Raw genomic sequence first — 14,135 nt, 5'->3', positions numbered from 1 at the left:
TTAAAGAAAAGTCGGCTAAATATTTTTTATTTATTGAGGCTCATTAATGTATGCAGTCATGTTAAAATTATTACAGCTTTATTAGGAAAAAAAGAAAAAAAGGTCAACACTGTATGTTATTAACACTGAATAACATTCCAGCACATTAAAATTTTATCACTTGTTTCTGGAGGTGAGAAAAAGGACTGCAAATATGTAAAAGCTCAACCTTCTACTAAAGTCTTAAGCACACTATTTTCTTTAGATAATCTGTTAAATTTACATGTAAGTGATTTTCAATGATTACGTTCTTAAAAATAACTTTTAAAAAATTGTTTCTGATAGCTGTACTTGCAGAAGTTAGTCACAATATTTATTTAGTAATAACAACTCTCTTTTCACTGAACTTACAATAAGGACATTTGCAGCTATAACAGTTTAATTGCAAGTATTTCCATATAGCACATTACACACATTATCAAGTTAGTGCTTATGAAAATCCTGTTCTCCTTACAGTAGTTTGAGTATTTTTATTTTGAAGGTGGTAGTAGTTTTGCCTCCTTTTTGGATTACTTTCATTTCTCTGATAAGTAAAAAATAAACCACCTAGTTAGGTCACTTACAAACCCTTCTAATTTTTATATGTAGACTTGTGTTAGAAATAACACTGCAGCCTTTATATAAACATATTCTTTATAACAGCCATAATGTTCAACTGCATTAGTACAGTTACCACAGCCCTGGGGAACTTGGAGAGTTTGTAAATTCCCAACAATAACAATTGACTATTCAGGGCATTTATTTTCTGCTTGAAAATTCAGAGGTTGCGGTACTTTGCTTAAACAAATTTCAAGCTAAGCTGCTTTCATTTTCATCTGTTTTCAATGTTACTATCCCTGAGGTCCTTGATACGGTCTCCATCTGGCTGCCTGCTAAGCATTTGCTCTCCTGAGAAGACTTCATCTCTTCCCTTCTGGAGTGCAGGGCCAAGTCACTTATTTTGTTTGACCAGAGTGGTTCATGTGTTTGTTTCTTCAGGATTCTTTTTAAACTTGAGACCATGGGTCAGAAATTAATAGACATTAATAAAGTAGATATGAGATATTTATATTTAACTTTATCAGTTCAACTTCACATTGCTCCTGAACTGGCAGACAGTAGTTAGTCTGAATCACTTCCATAAGGGGGAAACATATTAAAGTTGTGTTGAAAATTACTCTATGAGGTTATTACCTTACAGTAGTTTTGATCTTTGCAATGCTGGGTTAGATACTCAGGTTATAAAGGAACTTGGCTTTTCAGGAAAGGAAAGGCTGAGACCAAAGAGCTCAGACAGGAGTAAATTCTGCTCAAGACATCAGCCTGTGTCTTGGTTTACTGAGGTAGGAGGTCCTGCTCCCCTCTCAGAGCAGCTGAGCCACTTAAGGAGGTGATCCAAGCTGATGGAGGATGGAAGTCTTGGATGGGGTATGACATTTGTCTGTGAAAAGAGAAGGGAAAGAGATACAAAGCATTAACTTTAGCAGGATCAAACTGTAAGGCAAGACAATAAAAATGACAGGAAAATAACTTGCATTAAAATTAACGTATTTCAATTATGGTTGTTTTCCATCTGCTTCAGGTCACAATGTTTTCCCTCCATCCATCCATTCATCCATCCACTAGATTTCACCATCTTGGCCTTTCAGAGCTATTCTTTGATTGTTTTTCCTCAGGCTAGATCACTGTACATAATACTGTCATTTATTCTTATTCAGTCTTCTTTAAAGCTTTTCTGCTTCCCAGACAGGGCCACAAGCATCCAAATGCCATTTTGAAGGATATTACTGATTTGAGCATTTTTCTTGAACAGAAAGCAATGACAGAAGCATGCTTAATGCACAAGTAACAATAGGAATTAGCTGGTTTATTGTTACTGTGAAAAGTTGCAGTGGTTTAGGTTTGTCAATTTGAGTCTCCTGGCCAACACACCAAATAATGTAGTGGGTTTAGTGCTGGCTAAAATTGCCAGTGCACCTACTAGGATTATTTACTCATATCCTGCTGTGAGATATGAATTAGAAGGAGGACAAAGCAGGCTCAAAACTTAAAAGGTATAAAGAAAACTTTATTAACAGAACATAAGACTCAGAATAAAACCTTCAGAACACTTCTCCCCTTCTCACAGCCTCTTTTTTTTCCCCACTGACAGCGAAGAAACAAAACCTGGGATTTTCAATCAGTTACCACGTCTACAATGGACTTTCATCAGTTCTTACAGAGAGAGGAGTTTTTCTTGCCAAGCCATGGAGACTTCAGAAGAAACAGTTCTCTCATGGCTTTTTAATTTCCATCAGTAGGAGCCACCTGGAAAATCTGCAGTCATGAAGTTCCTCCCATCTTTCACAGCCTTCCCACAGCTGAGTTCATGGGCCATGTCAGCTTATGGAGTACTATTTTAAGGATGAGCTGTTCAAAAGCAAAGATTCTTTTCATCTGTCTCTGCCATCATCTTCATCTCTGGGAACAGAGGTCTTCTTCTTTCCCTGGGAGAAAAGTCCCTTCATCACTCTCATCTCTCTGTTCTTGTCATGGGATCACAGCTACTTCAACATCTGCTTTGCTTCATTATGGATGCCTCTGCTCATGTCTGCAGTTTGAACACTCCATCCCCCCCACACTTTTTCATGAATTAAAGGGGATATTCTAATGTATCATAGTCCCTCTCCAGGGCCCTACCAGAAGTATTCCAGCCCAGTGCTAAGGCATCCCCTCACTCTCCTTCCTGGGACTAGACTCATTCTTCATTGACCTTGGTGTCTTCATTTTGTCCTCTACGTATCTTTACTCTGTCCTTTTCTCTCACTCATGAGAGGATCAATGTTTTGCAAGTTTCATCCGTGCAGTGGAAGACTTAATGCCTCATCCAGGCCTGCGGGTAGTCATATCATCTCTGCTGGGCTGTGGCCGAAGCTGCTTATGATGAAAGTTCTTTGGGGCCACACTGGGGGCTGTGCCAAGATTTCAGGGGACCTGGCTACACCAGTGGCAGCCGCTCTGTCCACCTGGCTGGTCTCCAGCTCCTGCTTCCTTCAATTTCAGCTGCGGGCTGATGGCTTCCCCTCTCCTTGCTGGGCCACACAGAGAGGGCCCACAGCCGCTCCCGGTGGACCCCAGCACGGGCCAGCAGCAGGACAAGGCTCAGTGTCAGCAAGATGTCAGCAGCCACAGCCTGGCCCAGCCTTGGCCAGGACCCCGCGGCCTCCTGTCCCCTGCCCGGCCATTGCTGGGGGTCCAGCCCGGCCCTGCCAGGCCGCGTGGGCCATGGTGGAGCAGGGCCAGCTCAACCAGCAGCTGGTGACCTCCTCAAGGCTGGAAGCAAGAGAGAGCCTTCCCGGGCTTGCCTGTCTTTAAAATGTGAATGTCACCGAGGCGGATCTAGCTTTTTAATGGTTTAATAAGTTGTCAGTTCTCAGAGCTAGCCAGCTATTGGTTTTTGCTAGGCACGGAGGAAGCTCTTAGCAGCTTCTCTCAGAAAAATAATTTCCATGGGCGGCTTTTTCCCTTCTCACGAAATCACAATTAAAGCAAAACCAGCACAGAAGTAAAGGTAGATTGTTTATAAATTCTATATGAGCTCTACGTTACTGTAACATCTGGCATATAATCTGAGAAATGGTTCATTGTTTGGTGTTTAGTTGAAAGTTATTCACCATCCATGAAGAGGAATAAAGATGATCTGTTACTAACAATCTGTATTTGAGACTCTTGAGAAATCTGGAGTACATCTTATAATGGACTAGCTACTAGCTGTTGGAAAAGCTGCTTTTCTCACTGTAGCTCTATAGCCATCTTTCCTTATTCCCTTTTTTTTTTCATTCAGTGAAGTTGTGTATTGCTTCAAGAAGGAACTTACACATATTTTGGTAAGTTACATGTCTTGGTGCAAGAAAGACCTGATTGTTTTAAAAGCAGCTTTTTGAGGTCTTACAAAGAAACAGCAAACAGCAGGTGTTGTAATGATAACCTCAGTCGCTGTGTTATTGGATCTTGCACATGCATGGTCAAGTATTAGACTTGGCAAATCTGTAGCAAAAGTATCATCTGATCACACAGATAAACTCAAAATCTTCCAGTGAGTAAATGTAGAAGGTGCTTGTTCTGACTAATACAAGTGCTGTTAAATTTATTAAGAATATTTATAACATCTCAGTGGGTAAATTGAGAATAATCTCAAAACATGAAAGAAAACAAAAATGGGGAAAGGAGACATTGCTGATAATGGCGGGCTGGGTTGGTTTTTGGCATTTTTATCAGAGCTTTTGTCCTCCCCACTCGTGTCCAGTCCAAACACAATTATGGTGATGTTATTTGAGGCCAATAACATCAGGCTGGTTAAATATCTTGTCCCCCAAAATAGCTGAAAGCCACCAAAAATCCTGTAATGGCTAATTATGAAATTATCTGTCTCTAACGAAAATTTCTTAACTGCATGAGCTGGCTTATTCCCTGGAGGGAGAATGATTTATATTTCTCATATAATTATACAAGGGAGCTTAGAAAGTGCTGAAACAAATTCCTTTTTAAAATAAGTGGATATTAGAAAATTATAAAATCCATGTTCAGCTTTAGACACAAAATAAGGAACATGGAAAGCATATACAAGGCGGAAAAAAAAATCCTCTAGAATATTTTTTTTTTTTCGAACAGTGGATGTTAATTGAATATTTTCTCTTTCAGAAATGGCTAATAAGAGTCATACTGACTGCTGGGTAAAATGGGAAAATCAAGTCTGGCATTGCACGGCCTCTCCCATGTCTAGTCCCAGGCTTGCCGGGTCTAACCTACTACAGACCTGCACCAACAGAACAAAAACCATTTTCAGCTGATCTCAGATATGAGAGTGTGAAAAAAAAGTCACAGATACATCTAGCTATAGAACTCTGTTAAGTTTGTAGATTGTGATACAAGTTCATTGAGCATCCCTGTCCCACAGAGACCATATGAAAGCATAACAAGAGCTGAGTTAACTTTCTGTGTTTTTAAGTCTGTCAGCTTGCTTAGCATCCCACACTCTGAGGATGGGCTGAAGTTAATAATTGGTCTAATTAATCACCTACTAAAATTGTGCCATTTTAGCACAAGGGTGATGTGTGCAGAAGTGCCACAAGCCAATGTTGACGGTGATTCTGTTGTTAAGGTGAAAATAGAAAACACCACTCACTGGTCAGCCCTGGTGAATCCCAAGACAGGGTTGTAACTTTTTTCTTGTTTTTTTCTGATTCTGCTGTACTTTTTCTCACATGTGGATTTCTCAGTCTCCTTTGAGCTGAGCTCCTTTAGAATATTCCCTCACGGGGAGTTCTGTTTATCTCAGCTCTCTGGGTCAGGTAGAAAACTCCAAACCTTGTTAGGATCTTGTTTCTCATGTTTATTAGGTTGTTTTCAAAATACTTGGCAGACTTTTCCAGACTTTTTGCTCAAGTTTAATTTATCCTGTGTTTTTGGCATACTTTGGCTTTGAATGCACAAAATGGCCCTGAACTGTGCAGCTTTTTAATCTTTATACTTATTCTTATCCAGTTAACAATAGACACATATATTATTTTTCTTAATGACTTAATGACCCAACACCTGTGTGCTGCACTGCGGCATTTTCTATTCAATCACGTACTACTACTTAAAAACTTCTAGAAGAAGAAAATGAAGAAGAAAGAAGAAGGAAAAGAGACACCTTAAATCCTCCATCTTGTCTTCTGCTTTCTAAACTAGTTTAAACTTCAAACTTTAACTTTTTCACCCAGTGACTTAAGAAAACTTTCTAATCTACACATACTTCTAGCTTTTCTATCTAACTTTAACAGTTGTTTCCATGTATCCCCATGAAAACATGCCCATAAATTTCATGTTATATGAAATTCAGTGTTCTCCTGGATCTCAGAGCCAGGCATCAGAGGCAAGGGCTCTGTGTCTCAGACTCCAACAAGGGTGAGTGTCATCTTGACACCACAGTGAGCAGCAGATATTGGAGTAAAAATTTCCAACTGGTTTCATGCTTAGCTTGATGCTGCTTTTGTAGTTCTTCTCCCGAACCTCTTCCTGTGTGGTTACTCTAGGATACAGTGAGAGTGGATCAGGACTGATCACATCAGTTCGGGGCATTCATCCAGGCCTTGTGCAAGAGCCAGGAGCTAATTTTGTCTCAAAGCCAAGGAAACCTGACTGATGAACAGCACTACAGGACAGAGGATTCACAAGGTTGGGACACAGCCAGTCACAGAACTGCCTTGCACAAGCAGGTGAAAATGAAAATATTATAGTCTAATACTGCAGTCTGTTAGTGACTACAGGCAGCATATTTATGGTAGGAAGGAGGTATGCAGTGTTTAAAGCAATGGAGTGTATAAAAGAGAATCTGATTTGGAAAATAAAAACAACACCCACTTAAATGTCATATACACAGCTTAGAACAGTGTTTAACTATGATGGTGAGTATTGAGCTTATAATGAAAAGGGTGAAAGCCTCTTCACTAGGTTTCAGCAAGTACGGGGCTATCAAAATGTTGCTTTGCTTTGCAAAAATGTTAAGTTGGCACACATGAATTATTTAAGTAATTCTTGAAAGCCAAATGTCTGCAAAGGTACTAAGGTTGCATGTAAATTCAGAAGCACAAGGATACTGCTAGAGACAGGTGCAGTGCAGTAGAGCGTAAGAAATGCAAACTGAATTGCATAGAATACAAGCAGCATTAAAGAAATGTATTTCAGTTTCCAGTTAGTGAACCCAAACATGTTGTACTGCAGACTGCTTAGCAATTTGCATAATTATAAACTCCCCTTGAAACAGCAAACATAACTGAATTAAGTAATACAAAAAAAAAAAACAAAAAAAACCCATCATTCGTATGAATTGCTTATTTGACTTTTTAATTTTTCCAGGGTTTTTGAAAACACACAAGTTTTAAAACAGGCCAAATAGAGACTTTTACAGCAACAAGTAATCTACATAGGAAAGAATGGAGCATAAAACAGAAACTTTCTGTTTTAATGTAAAGTAGTGGTCTTGTTGACTTTTGAAGCTGTTTCTGGTAAAGTTTTATTTGCAATTTAGATAGATCCTTAAATTCCTCCAAAGAGTAATCCACAGATTGCCAGTACATCACAGAATTACAGAATGACTAGGTTGGAAGAGACCACCAAGATCATCAAGTCTATGCCCTAATAACACAACTAAACTATGGCACCGAGTGCCACATCCAGTCTTTTTTTAAACACATCCAGGGATGGTGACTCCACCCAGGCAGACCATTCCAGTACTTTGTCGCTCTTTCCGTGAAGAACTTTTTCCTAACCTCCAACCTAAATTTCCCTTGGTGCAGCCTGAGACTGTGTCCTCTCGTTCTTCAGTTGCTGTCTGGAGAAAGAGACCGACCCCCACCTGCCCACAGCCACCTTTCAGGAGGTTGTAGAGAGTGACAAGGTCACCTCTGAGTCTCCTTTTCTCCAGGCTAAACAACCCCAGCTCCCTCAGCCGTTCCTCACAGGGTTTGTGTTCCCAGCCCCTCACCAGCCTCGTTGCCTCCTCTGGACACTCTCAAGAGTCCCAAGGTCCTTCCTGAACTGAGGGGCCAGAACTGGACACAGCACTCGAGGTGTGGCATCACCAGTGCTGAGCACAGGGGCAGAATGACCTCCCTGCTCCTTCTGTGTCACCCTGAGAATCAAACCTTTTGATATTGTCTTCATAATTTCTAGCCACTTTCCCAGGAAAATAACTATAAGCATAGATGTTTATACATTCCATTAAAGAAATGCCTTTTGATGGACATCTTTCACAGCCAGTGTGGTTGGGAAGGTGGTGAGCTGAATATCCAATCCCTGGTCGCTGTTGAAAATCTATAAATATGAAAAAGACAGAATAAACTTTCTTCTTCCTTCATCACACTTCGAGCTGTGTCTGTGTGAATCATTGTGTATCCAACAGTGACACTGCTAGCCACAGAATGAGGGGGTTCAGAGAAGGTTATCTTTATTGCTGCAGATGGCAGACAATATGATTACGTTAGGGGACTCTACTGTGGCTGGAGAGCAGAGGAGCTTCATTAGAAGCAGAATACTAATATTGATAGTACTTCACAGGAGACTGCAGAGGAACTCTTCCAGGGAGATTCAGGGAAGAAATGTAGATATTTAAATACAAAAATGGAAGAACTCTCAAGGAGATGGGAATAAAAAAATATTATTTTTTTTTAACAAAAATAAGAGAATAATGCATTGGAAACTTTTGTGAGCTTTATGTCTGGTTCATATTTTAAAGGAAGCCTGGTTTGGGGAGCAGTTAGAGAGGGAAAATTCTGCCCTAGAGAAAATGGGATGTCCCCTTAGGGGACCTGTCCTGGGGTAATTTATGTCATAGCTTCAAGTAGATCTGTCATGTTTTGTGTAGAGTAAGTGACCCTGCTAATACAAAGGCTGCAGAGTAACTTCTGCCCCATTGTTGGCTGCTGAAAACTCTGGAGGCAGCCACAGGAAGCAGTGTTGGTGCTGCTCAGACCAGCATTTCTGAGGTTTCCTGTTGATTCTGGTTTGTGTACTTAAAGGTGTGTGAGGGGAAAAAATAATGCAAAGATGGAGTGCTCACAGAATCTAAAGAGTTCTAAAGGATGAGTGGTATGTTGGTAGTGCTGGTGCATCACTACCCTGGATGTTTCTGTCCTCAGCAATTTCTTTGCAGGACTGTTTGTGTGAAGTTTGAGACAAGAAGTGTTTGAATTTATCTCTGTGAGCATTCTGAGGCATCTTTCACTGTTCCCCATTTCAAAGCAATAGCATCTTTAATTTCAGGCTTTTAAAAAAGCTTTTAGAAATTAAATAATTAAAACAAGCATCAGGAAAACAAACAATTATCAAGCAAACAGAAAAAAATTACAAGCTTCTGTGCAAAAGAAATAATTACCCTGGCAGAGAAAACTACTTCTAATTTTTTCTAGTGAGAATAACATCATAATAAGTACTGTGTAATCTTTCTTTTTTTGTGTTCCTAGGAAAGAGAAAAGCTGCTAGCTCAGGCAGAGCAGGATCCAGCTAATTTTCTATACCCTCAGACCAATTAGTCATGTTGAGGAACCAATCTCATAGTCAGTCATACCTGACTATTGGCTGTATGGGAGGGGGATGGTTGTAATGGCTAGTAGTAATTTCTTTCCGAAAGATAAGAACATTATTGCTATATTTAGTCCATATATACAAAAATATTGTCATTAAGATAAGATTCCTAAAAGGTTTTCATTTTGAATACCCTTTTTACAAAACAGTTGGAGACTCCATTTTCTTTATTTTTATCTGTTTACAATCTTCCCATTACTGTGACCAGTAATGGGATTTACCTGCAAGTGATCACTAACTGACTAAATCCAGAGAGACACTTTATTTATATAGTAATTTCAGGAGGATTAATAAGGTGTGGACTAGGAACACATACCAGTATTTGAATTCTGTTGTATTTCTGAGGCTTAATTTGAACCACCAGCTCAGCTGCTTGTTCTGGCCACCTTTTGTGGATAAAGTACTCTGCAAATCTTGCACAGATTTAAGCTCTTGAGCTATTGAGCACAAGTTAATGCGGACTGTAAAGCCATAGGGCAGAGGCTACCAAACTTCCTGACCCTGAGGGCCATTTTCTAAATTATTTAATTGTTTGTTACAGCCATATCCTTTTGTAACTCTCTCTGTGTCCCCTGTATTTTACAGGCCAAGCCCTTACACCTCATTGTCCCTTTACCCATTGCTGTTCAGAAACAGAGCTAATTCTGGCAGATTGCTGTTATTACATTGTACAATAGAGACCTCCATGTTCTATTGAAGAGTAAATTTCTACCTGCTCATTAACAAGCATACATACTTAGAGTTTTGTGCTTTTTTTTAAACTCATCCCTGTTTCAGAAATGCACCTATGTTTAAATATCATTGTTCTGGGATTGCCTGCTCCCCCTCCTCAGCTTGTGCTGACCTCAAGTTCAGCAGCCAGCACTCACTCTTCTGCACCTCCACACCTCTGAATACAAACTTCATTTACTCTCCACTTGGGCAGATTTTTCTCCCATGTAGAAAAATGTATTGTAGGCAGAACCTTCCAAGCAAGTGGCCCAATTTGAGGTTATCCAATTCCACATGTTCTCAGTTACTCTGGAAACATGCTTTTAGTAGTTTCTCCATCAACTGTAAAACTGACAATAATCCAGCATTCTCAGTTGACAAAGGCTAGCAGAGGTAATGTGAGATTTTTCAGGTACTCTGTACAGGTAAATAAAGAGTACAACCTTTACATTTACACAATAACTCATGTGCTATGTTTGTTCTTTGGCTGTGACACTTTTATTCCTGCCTTGAGCTATGTGCAGCATCAGTCTGAATAAAGCAGTCAACACAATGTTTTCTCCCAGTTCTTGCTTTTAACGAGCTTTTATTTGAGTAGCTATCTTGACAGAGTGGGCCCAGTTTTTCAGAGGGGCAGACCTGGGGCTGCCTTCCTGTGTGCAGGCTGGGCTTGTGCCTGTGTGTTCCACGCTCAGAAAAATTCTTTGGAAGAGTGGAGAGTCTTTACTAGGCACCCAGGGTCTCATTTTAAAATAAATTTTATGTAATGAGCAAGCCCAATGAGGCTGTTTTCATTGTTTTACTAGATTTTATGTGCCTGGATCAAATTATATAAGTAAGAACCAATTAAAGAAATCTGGGTGTTTCCTTTAGCATTCTCCAGGGTGCTGTCAACAAACATATTTTGCTGCCTGCAGCCTGTCTGTTATCAGTTGTTACCTTTTACCACAGATATTCGTTCATTTCCCTGCCCATTGTTTTAGTTACTTCATTAATAAAGAGACTTTAATTTGACTCAATCTTAGAGCTACTTCATTTTTAAGTAATTGCAACTGATATGGGACTATCAAAGCTTAGCATATTATAATATGTATTAGCTGCTCCAGCTGGCTCTTGTAAACAACCTCTTTCAGTAATATTTCATTTCTATGCAGCTGAAGGTTTGCCTGAGCATGCAGCAGCATACATATATTAGCCTAGAATAGTTACAAGTACATTTGAAAAGCAGAAATTCAGGAACTTAGTACTTGCATATACTGGGCAGTGTTAATGTTCCTGTCACATTGGAAGAATTTTATAGACTCTTATTTAAAATTAATTTGTGGATTTGAGTCTTGCAGAGAATTTGTAAATAGCCTGTTGTGGATTGGAAAGCATACCATCAGGATTTACACAAGATGATTTTAGAGATCAGGGACGTTTCTCCCAAGATATCTCTCCCAAGATATCCCTCCCTATGCTTCATCTTTCTGCCTCTCCTCCTTCTTTTATGTGCAGTGAAGTTCTTCTTCATTAACATCCTCTGGAAGATAAGGCATTGAGATCACTAGAAGCGGCCTTTCCACACCAGGTGTGGGTGAGGGTTCTTCCTTTTTCTAACTCATTATCTTATTTTTACCAAAAGGCTTTTCAGGCAGGTCTGCTAGGAATTGCTTATATGCAACCAGCACAGCGAGCAGAGAACTAATTCTGTAATTTTCTACTTTGCCTGGAGTTTAATTAGCCAGAGAGAGGTTTGGGGAGCTCTGAGACTTTCTGAGCAGCATGGTCAATAGACTGTGAGCCTGTGCGTGTGTAGATGCTTTCAGGCCAAACCACCCTCTGACTTCAGTCTAGTCAGGTGTTCTTTTTCTGGTTATAAAAAAGAGAGTGCCAGGTTTAACAGATATTAAGGCCAAATATCCTGTTAGATACACACACCTCTCCCCTCTTAATTAGTCTATTGGCACACTCTGTAAGCTTCTATCAAAGCACCTGAGGACATGAATCACTGCTTTCAAACACCTTTGGGGAACAGCCATAATACTCACAGCTGGAAACTTGACCTTAAGTAGTTCTTAAAGTACATAAATCATAGAGATAGAAATGCTGTACATGTTACTGTAATTTTGCAGGATCACAGATTTTATTGTTTGACTTTGTATTAATCATTTGTTCTTTATGGTTGTATGGTGTTTGGTCATAAATTCTTTTTCATTTACAAACTTTAATGAAACTGTTCACCTGTTGCTACGTCAGTTCAGGTGCTGTATGTGCTTCAAAATTGCTCCTCTTTGGTGTCTTTTTGAGTGGTACCTTTTCTTTGTTTCTGTGTCAGACCTGTGAACTGGCAGGTGAAGATCTTCCCTGCAGTGATCCCTTCTTCATCCACCCTCTGTGCTGCATCTGCTGTGGCTGACTGGCAGCTGGTATGGTCACCATTTTCCCCAAACTTCATAAAAAGTGTAGGTGATGTGACAGTTCTGTTACTCCCACCAGTGGTATGATAGTGCCAGGAAATTAAATAAATTGATGTAGACATAAAACGTGAGAGTACAAGAAAAGTAGTGATACTGACTAAGTAGAAAGTGCTGTCAAAGTAAAACCACTTGAGAAAAGAAGCATGTTTTCTCATTCTTCTATCTTTGTTATGGTAATCTCAGGAGACACAGGATCTCTAAGAACCAATTGCATGTTGTGAGTATATGAGGAAAAGCAGTATTGTAGCAGTGGTCTAGTCCTGAGCTTTTGCCAGTGTTTATTGCCTGCATGTTGTTGAGAGTGATCAAAGCAATAGTAATGAAACTGATTCATATAATAAAGTATTAAAGATGTCTTTGATAGTGTAATCTGCCGCAGAGGTTTATTGCAGGGCTTGACTTTACTAGACCAGCCTTTACATCTTGAACTTTGTAGGCAATACTGTTTCAGGAGCTGATTAGTGGGTTTATGTACCTCCAAGACTAAAATACCAAATAACTAAAATTCTTGGACCGTGTGGTTTATTTTCTTTGCTGTTTTAGTTAGCAGCAGTTCTATTTTTTGACTCTGTCTTAAGGAATGTGAGTTTTGAAGTTGCTATGGTTTGTGCACAAGGGCAGGATCTGCCTTTGCTACCTGGGATGCTCTTTGAGGAGTGTGTGGGTTTGTGAAGGTCCAGTTTGGACTCTCAGTGCTTTCCACAGCAACCAGTTTGGACGTAATTCAAGCACAGCTTATTTATCCCTTTGCTGTACACAGTTTTGAAGTTCTTGCCAGGTGAGTGCAAGTGGGTCTTGCTGCAGGAGTTTTAGAAGTTGCCCAGCTCAGCCCTGGACTGCTGCCATGCAGAGCAGCCAGCATGAAGGTTCAGGTCAGTGCCCCAGAGCAGTGTCCTAGATCAGCTGAGTGTGAGCTGTGCCATCAGGAGCAGGAGATGTGTGTCCAGACACATGTGCTGTGACCAGGAATGGTGACCTCTGGCAGAGGACTTAGGCAGAGGACTCAGGGATGTGACCTTCCAAGCAGCCAGATTTGCCAGTGGTTTTAAATCAGTCCCGAACTGGGAATTGCAAGCAGAGTTGTCAGGAATACCTGCATGCTTTGTAAAGTGTGTAAACAACAGCACAGGCTCATAGGGGGATGCAGATAGACTTTTCCTTGCAGGCTTTGCTCCACCTACTCAACACAAGTGCTGTGTGAGGCAGAGGCAGAGGCAGTGATGCCAGGCCATTAAACACCACGTCTCCAAGGGACTCATTAGCTTGGGCTCAGTGCTTTTAAACACAGCTACACAGCTTTCTACTTTGGAGCAGAGTCACATCTTCCGAGCTCACCAGACAGGCTGAGAGAGCTCCCGTCTGCAGACAAAATAATAAGCAGAGCAGCCTGAGAGTCACGCTGGCATACGCAGTGATGCGGTTCTGCTGGAGCTCGAGCTAGCTGTGAGATACTCCAGCTTGCTCCGTGCCAGGACTGGGGAACAGCCTGGGGAGGGTTTGATTCCAGAGCTGAACCTTTTGAGCCACAAGCCCAACAAGGACAGGGTAATGACCGCAGTCAGGATCAGGTAAAGGAGGAGGCTCTCTGAGATTCCAGGAGCACGTTTACTGCCGAAGGGGAGCAGGGACAGAAGATCCCTGAGCACTGCTGTGCTCGGGACTTTATACAGCAGCAATTCAGTGGGAGGGTACAAACAAACAGCTAATGAGGAATGCAGGAGGGAGGAGAAAGGAGAGGGGATTACAGTGCAGGGATCAACAGGGATGAGGGGGAGGAGAGGACCGGTCACATAGGCCAATGGGGCCTCGAGGGTTAGGGGATTGACAGGAAAGGGTCCAGAA

This window comes from Poecile atricapillus, chromosome 13 (genome assembly GCF_030490865.1).
Source record: "Poecile atricapillus isolate bPoeAtr1 chromosome 13, bPoeAtr1.hap1, whole genome shotgun sequence".
Classification (NCBI taxonomy): domain Eukaryota; kingdom Metazoa; phylum Chordata; class Aves; order Passeriformes; family Paridae; genus Poecile; species Poecile atricapillus.
Note: the sequence above shows the minus strand (reverse complement) of the source record.